Here is an 8,329-nt window from a genome sequence, read left to right as displayed (position 1 = left end):
AAATCCCATTCCTAATCCACTTCCTAAGCAATATCATGATGCCTCTTCTACCTTTTCAAATGATCCTATTCAAAATGAAGAGTCAAACACCCTTCCTACTCTATCCAACGGTCCTCTTCCATGTCAAGATCAAAGTATCCCTTCATATCCTTGTCATAATCCTCCATGTTCTCTTCATGATCCTATCATACCTTGCAAGACACCTCCACCTCAAAATGGACTTGCCTCTAGCATTAAAAGTAAGAAGAAACCCTTTGTTAAAAAAAACTTTCAAAGCATGCATTATCAAAGAAAAGGGTTAGACATTCATGAATAAGGTATATTAGAACCCCCTGCTATAAAAGAAAAAATTGATTATATTGGCTACATTTCTCACTCTAAAGATGTTGGTATCTCTCATAAATCCTACATTTCTCTAGTTAAATCCAAACACATGCCTTCTCCTTTGCCGCTTCCATCCATTCTAGGTCCCTATATCCCTCCATCCCTTATGCAAGATCAACAAAGGCACACATCTTCGAGTACCTTCCATCCATCTAAAAGACCTCCATATCATTCCTATCTATCCATACATTCTTTTCTCCCTCCAAGCAATTTGGATGCCGAGCATAAAAGTCATAAATCAAGCAATCCACATGTATTCAAGGATCAACATGTCCCATCTAATCGACATGCCAAAACAAAGAAAAATATGATCCAAAAAGAAAAAATAAATACAAAATGCCACAAAGGCCCACAAAGAAAGAAGCAAAGTCAAAATTTTTATGGGTTTGTAAGGCACTTGTACAAGCAATTTTCTCTAAGGAACTACAAAAGCATGAAAAATCAAAAACCATGTGGATCCCTAAGCGGGTGCTTGAAGCACAACAGTCTAAAGAAAAATAAAAATTGGCATCCAAAATTTGTGTTCCTCCATCCAAACCTTCCGAGTATATTCCTCCATCACCTCCTTCATCCATTTTGGTTTCTTATGCCCCAAAATCTGTAACCTTTCCTCCATCCAAATCTCAAAAGTTGAGATTCACTTCTCTTCCATATGTCCACAATCCCTCAAGATGTGTGCTAATGTTTATCTTTCTAACATTTCCATCTTGCCATACACAATTCTTCGAACATCCCATCCAATATCCAACACCTCTTTTTCACCATTCCATCCCTCTTATCTAATCCTTTGCATAAATCCTTGCCCTAGTTTTATTTCATTGTCCTGCCAACACCTTTGAGCATACCTTCATAGCCATGGTCTATTGCAACTAATATTCTAAGGGTACCATCCAAAGTAGTGAGACGTTGGGGTCCTTCTTCCATCCCCTATCATGCCTCCATTATCTTCCAAAAGAAAAAAAATGTTGAAAAAGTAAACAAATAAAATAAAAAATAAAAAATAAAGAGAAATAAATTCGTCCTTGTGTGAAAATCACTTCATGTGGTGCCTTGGGTAAATACCATGATGAAAACCTAGAAAATAGGCATCATGCATAATCCATTATCCTTTTGCACTTTACACTGGGGGAAAGTTCCATCCATGTACATCCATCTATTATCCTTCATCCTCCATTATCCCTCATTCTCTCTATCTACGTTCATATCCCTTTTCCACCTTTGATCTTGACAAGGTTAAGGATCCTTATAGGTTTTGTATGTCCTATATATTGTACTTGATCCACACCCTTTAGCTCCTATCCATTGCTCGCTTACATCCTTCATTACCACCTTTGATCTTGATTATCCTATTTGTCCCCTATCTAGATCTTGATCAATACTATGGACAAAATGCAAAAACATGTTTTCCAAAAACCTCTTGACATGGCCACTTCTTTGGAGCATATGTCTTTGTTATGTTATATCCTTGCTTCACTATGCTATATCCTTGCTTTACATCGCTAAAATCGTTTCTTTACATCACTAAAATCCTTGTTGTACATTGTTATATCTAGTCCCTGTGTTGGATTAACATTGTGAGATAGTCTTTGAAAGCATCCACCATCATTCTCTTATCCATTCATGTACTCAAAATCCCTTTTGCCTTGCTAAACACTAGGGGCAAACATTACAAAATCCTAAAAATCATAAAAAGTCCTGAACAAAATCCTAAAAATCATAAAATGTCCTAAACAAAATCCTAAATAAAATAAAAAACTGACAAAATCAAAGCAAGAAAGCATAGACAATCCTTCAAACCAAATCAACCACATACAAACTCTCAAGGTCTACAATCAAACTTATCACATGTCTTGTTAATAAATATATAAAACTCTATCAAACATAAACATGTCTTATACAAGGAAGGGTACACTCGAAACCATACAGATCAGTCTTATACAGGGTACTTATTCTTTGAAACCAGACATTCCTATCAATGATCACACAAATCAAAACAATGACATAGATTAGTATGGCTACTGGATTTTGTCCAGGTTAGTCTTATCTCTTGTACTAAAGTGTTGCATCTTTGCTTTAGCTTGTACATATCTTTTAGTCACTTTCATGACATCCTGGTTCTTTTGGGACCCTCGTGGCTTGAAACCAATCAATGTCCTAGTCTTAGGGTAATCATCTAAGCAATTTACATATCCTAAGCAGTATCAACCAAGTCATCTTTCAGTCAGTGGTAGCCAATCATCCACTCTGAGTCAGTCACCTGTCTCCTGACTACTGAAGAGTTTTATCACTGAGTACACAAGCAAAACAAAACTAAAAACAATCACTAAACTATTTGAGATATGCATGAAATTTTCTTTATGTGTTGTCTTTTATATTGGTTTTCAATTATTATCCCTCTGAGTAACTTGAGGAAGTCTATCTTGACTAAGATGAGCAAGGATTGCGGGCATACTAATTTTCTTTGTTTGTTGCTTTTAGGAATGAATCTGATGATCTGGAAACATCTAAATCAGCTGGGTGTCTGTGATAAGTGCCTTCACATCAAGGTGAAATCACCACACATACCTCGACTCTACTTATTTGTATGCTACAGGGAGGCTGGAGTCATTTCTTTGTCTGTTTGAGGGAATTTCTTTAATGTGCAATTCAGATGCATGCATAATCTATCCAAGGATATGAATGAACAAAGGGTCATTGCGGACAAGATAGTTAATATTGCATATACAAAGAAATGAACTCTATTCTACTTCTTGTGTTTGTAAAGCATTTAGTGATGAAAATTAAGCATTCCAAATCCAGTGACTAGGTTTAGGTTGCATTAATTCTAAATTTTATACATTTAAAAGTGATTTCGGCATAATAACAATGATCTCTTTATCTTCTAAATGGGAGTTGGAAGCATCATCATTTCTTAGCTAAGTTGTCTCTTTTTCATCATTGTTTCTTTGATTGAGTACTTGTGTATTGAGATGTTAGCTGCATGCATGAGCATATTCTATAGATCCATACATTTCATTTTACACTTATTTGCATTCATATTATTGCATGAAGAAAAATAAACATTTGCATTACTAGTTACTCATTCTCCTCATTTATTTGCATAAAAAGAAACAAAAATAAACATCCATATTCCATTTGTATTCATTCATCTATATTGAAAAGATATGCATACTGTTAGCTCTCATGCTAATTGTTAATAAGATGAGAGGGGGGGGTGAATCATACAAACTTAATCTTCAATATATTCAACAGATTCAACCTCGGTAGCTTTAACAGATATATGTAACCAAAACTATAAAACATGCAAACTTAAGAACACATAATCATAACAACACTCATAACACCAGATTTAACGTGTAAACCCAAATAGGGAAAAACCACTATGGGATTTCGGACCCACTAAGAAATATACTCTTCTAGAGTATGCTCAGTTAAAAGAAAATCCTATTAAAGATTACAAACACATTGCTAGATGTGACCTGGTTAAGGGATTGCCCTCAGATCTGTTAGGATCTTCACCTTGTTAGAGGTGACCTTGTTAAAGGGTTTCAAACTCTCAATCAGAATGTCACCTTGCTAGAGGATTTACAAAAAAGACTATTAAGTCCACTCGGTTAAGAGATTTTTTGTCACTTACAAATAAATAATAGTAATGAGTATGTCTGCAACTTTGCATCTAAAATACTAAAGCAGATTCTTATTTGCTCAATACAATCTAGTCATAAGACTTATCTTGTCCCTCTGCTGGGCTCCTTACTCTGTTATTCAAACAGGTCTTCAAGCTTCTGTGCTTGGTAATCACTATGTAGCATCATTGTGCTTACACTTTCCCGCATACATTGTTTATCAATAGTTCCTTATTTATAAACAATTTGCTAACCGCTTAATCTCTTTAATGACATTTCCCATGATCAATCATAGCCATCAGATCTTCAATCTTGACCAGGTTCAATGTATCCTTTGATCTGAAAATGTTTTACCTCACCTTGGAACTTGCATACATTTCTTGGAACTTGTGCTAGGGTATTGCAGTTCAATCTAAGCTATAGATCATCTTGCGGATCTTCCATTTCCATAGATCCTTCACAAACTGCATACACATTGTATCAATCATTTAATCATAACCAACTCATCAGCTTCCATCATTTAATAATGCATGTATTCATCCAATGCATTCTATTATTACTCGGTTGCAACTCGGCAAATACTAAAATTCACTTGGTAGAAATTCCGCCTTCATTAACCGATAGCGATAACCTTAGGGTTTACCTACTAGATTCCTTAGGGTTTACCAACTAGGTTCCTTGCTCGGTAACATAGTATAGTATTAACCTTACAAACAATAGCATATGTAGGATATCAAAATAATCTAAACAACATGATCTCATCATTGTATAACTCGGTAATAGTTTCCCATTGAATAACTTATGCCTCACCTTATTCATCACATTCTTTTCGTGTCTTTTACCGACATCTGAATTCTCTTCAAAACATACTTCTTAAGATATGACAACATCATACTAAATTAGAAAATCAATTTCTTGACATCAATGACAAAATAATATTGTGAAGACAGTAAACATCCTTAATCAGTTATATCCATAATTATCAACAACCTTCTCAATATCCTAATTGAAATGCCAACAATCTCCCCCTTTGGCATTGATGGCAAAACCAATTGATTTGACCTAAAAAATTTGAATTCAGATTGTTGTGATTGTGATTGCTCAGATTTCTGAAATGCTCTCCCCCATACATTAGTCTTCTCCTGCATACATTAGTCTTCTCCCCCTTTGACAACAATGCCAAAAGAAAACTAATACATAATTTCTTCCCGTGAAGTAATTCCTTTGCTGTTCGGTATCAACTCAGTCTCAGTTAGAGCAGTTTGTCATCAATTCATGTTCCCTATTTTTTTGTTTCCTACACACCTTTAGAAATCATCCTAAAGTGTGTAAATCAGCATCAACTCCTAAAAGGTATTCTTTAGATTCATCAAATTGATACTTTCACCGAACTCGGTCAGTGAGTAGAAGATAGGGGTGGGACCCCTAACTTACTTTTGAGATACTCAAAAGTGTCCCTTGGTAGTGGCTTGGTGAAAATATCTATTATTTATTCCTTTGAGCTAACATACTCCAACATCACTTTCTTCTCTTGAGCTTCTTCTCTAAGATAATGATATTTGATAGAGATGTGCTTTGTCTTAGAGTGCATAACAGGATTCTTTGAAATGTTAATGGCACTAGTTTTACCACAGAATATAGTTACTGGCTTGGTAACTTTCTCATTTATGCCTTCCAATAGTTGTTTGATCCATGCTATATTGGTACAATTCAATGCTGCAGCAACATATTCAGCTTTTGTTGTTGACTATGAAATACATCCTTGTTTCTTGCTAAGCCAACTCACTAGTTTTTCTCCTAAAAAGAAAGCTCCACCACTTGTTCTTTTCCTGTCATCTATGTTGCCTACCCAATCAACATCAATATAAACTTTTAAATCAAAGTCATTTCCTTTCTGATATACTAAGCCATAATCCTTAGTGCCTTTCAAGTATCTAAAAATTCAAGGCAATCATGATAGATGAAGGCAAAAAGATTGTAAACTAGGCCAGTATCCTGATTCTTCCTAAATGGGATATAGCTAATGTAGTGGCATTTGATAAAATCAGAAAAGAAAGAGGCCAACAATTCAGCTCAGAAGAGGAAGAGAGGTTAGCATTCAAGGGATCAGACTTTATAAACGATCATGCAACCTTAGCAATATGGTCACTATAGAAAGGGCCTAGGAGGCCTGATGCCAGTGATATAAATCCAAATTTGAAAGGAGGCCTCATCATAAAGAGAGCTTCCAATACATCAAGTTTTGAACCTACAAAGTTGGTTGTTGATACAAATAAGTTAGCTCATGAAATTGCAAAAAGAGAGGCTCGGGAGAAGCAAGAGTTAATGAATAAATTTGAAAATATTTTTCATGATTATAATATAGTTCAACAGAAATATGTGGAACTACAAACAAAAGTATAGCTTCTTGAGCAGAGACAACCAGGAGCATCTTCTTCAGCCCTTTCCATTGCATCGGTCCCATCAACATATAAGTCCCCACCAATCTCACATACAGGTACAACAACTAAGTTAGATAGTGAGACTAATCCTCCTATAATATCGCTAGTTCCTTATATTGATGATGAGCCTGAACCCACACGATCTACCGACCCAACTAGAGCTCAAATTTTAGAAAGGATTGATGAGTTGGATAAAAAGATAAAGGAGTTAGAGGATCAATCTTTCAGTAAGTGGAGGGAAATAGTTAGCTCTATTTTGATTCACTTAAATGAGAAAGTAAATAGCAAGCTGAATAGTGTGCATTCTTTATATTGTTTATTATTTAATGCTATTAAGAGTTTTGATAGAGGCAAAGAGGTGGCAATCCCATTATTCACAAAATGGTTACAGAGGGGAAATGAGTTTAGAATAATGTCCATGGCCTCAAAATACCATGTTGAGAAGCCACCAACACTTCATCCCACCTACCTATTGGTAAAGTTAGTGCAAGAGGCCCAAATGTTGCTAGATAATATAGAGAGAAAGATAAGAGAGCTGCTAAGATTTTTCAGTGAAATGAATGAGACATTTCTAACTAGCATTGAAAATGAAAGTGGAAAAATTAAAACTCTACAGATATGGAAGGAAGAAGCAGAAAGAGATATTAAAACTCAAGTAGATATGATCTGTGATGATTTGGATATTGGCATGTTGGAAGAAATCATGGATAAAATAATACATACCAAATCATTTTTTGAAACTTTTAAAAGGCATGCGAACCAGGTGGCGGTCAAATATTGTAATGCTCACCAAAATACCCTAGAGAAAGAAACCAAAATCTACTAACAAAAAGAGATAATGTTTTTTCTTTTAAGATAACCATTACAACTATGTTATTACTAGTATTTATTAATCCAATGTTACTACCATTATTCATAAATACATCATTAACTATAGACATGAATACATAAATCAACAAGAACATAACCATATAATCATATTACGCAAGCAGAATAACCATTTAAATAAAAACATAACTCTATATAAACTCATACAATACAAATCCATTCCCTACAGCATCTCAATGTCACTACTTGACAAAAGATTAACACATCATATAATCCACTTAGAACATCATATTCTATTATCCATCTATTCATTTACTTTCCATACAACTATGACAAATCCTTAACACATGCATAACTTAGTAGCATAACATACTCTTTAGATTCTGTTAGAAACTACCAAATCAAATACTCCTAATATCCATTCTATCATTCATCATAAAAGCAATATAGATAATATAACCATTCTCTTTAAAAAGACTCAATTAATATAGATAATAAATCAAAAACTCCTAGTAAATAAAAACCAATATAGATAATAAATCAAAACCAATATAAATAAATAATAAATAACCAATAAATAGATGAGCCAAACATAAATAAATAGATAAACAATAAATAAATAATTAAATGTACAGATACATATAAAATAATCAAATAAATAATAAATAAATACATGGATGTACTAGTAAGCATAAATACTCAATTAATATTATTCCACCAATTTAATTATTAATTAATTATAAACTCCCAGTAAATAAATATGTATAAATATATTGTATTCGTACTAACCATTATTTAATAATTTACGCCAATGGTTATATGTAGCAATTGATTAAATAATTTTCACAATTCCAAATAACCAATAAGATATAAATCCATAAAATAAATATTAATGAGTAATAATTATCCAATAATAATAATAATTGCACATTAATATTAAATATTAATGTCATCTATTGATTTAATTTCATATTTATAAACTATGTAAATCGATTAATTATTAATTAATAAATAATCACAAACCCACAAGGCAAACCAATATAAGGTTGA

Source organism: Cryptomeria japonica, chromosome 4 (assembly GCF_030272615.1).
Source record: "Cryptomeria japonica chromosome 4, Sugi_1.0, whole genome shotgun sequence".
Classification (NCBI taxonomy): Eukaryota; Viridiplantae; Streptophyta; class Pinopsida; order Cupressales; family Cupressaceae; genus Cryptomeria; species Cryptomeria japonica.
The sequence above is the reverse complement of the archived record's forward strand: the minus strand, read 5'-3'. Positions refer to the sequence as shown.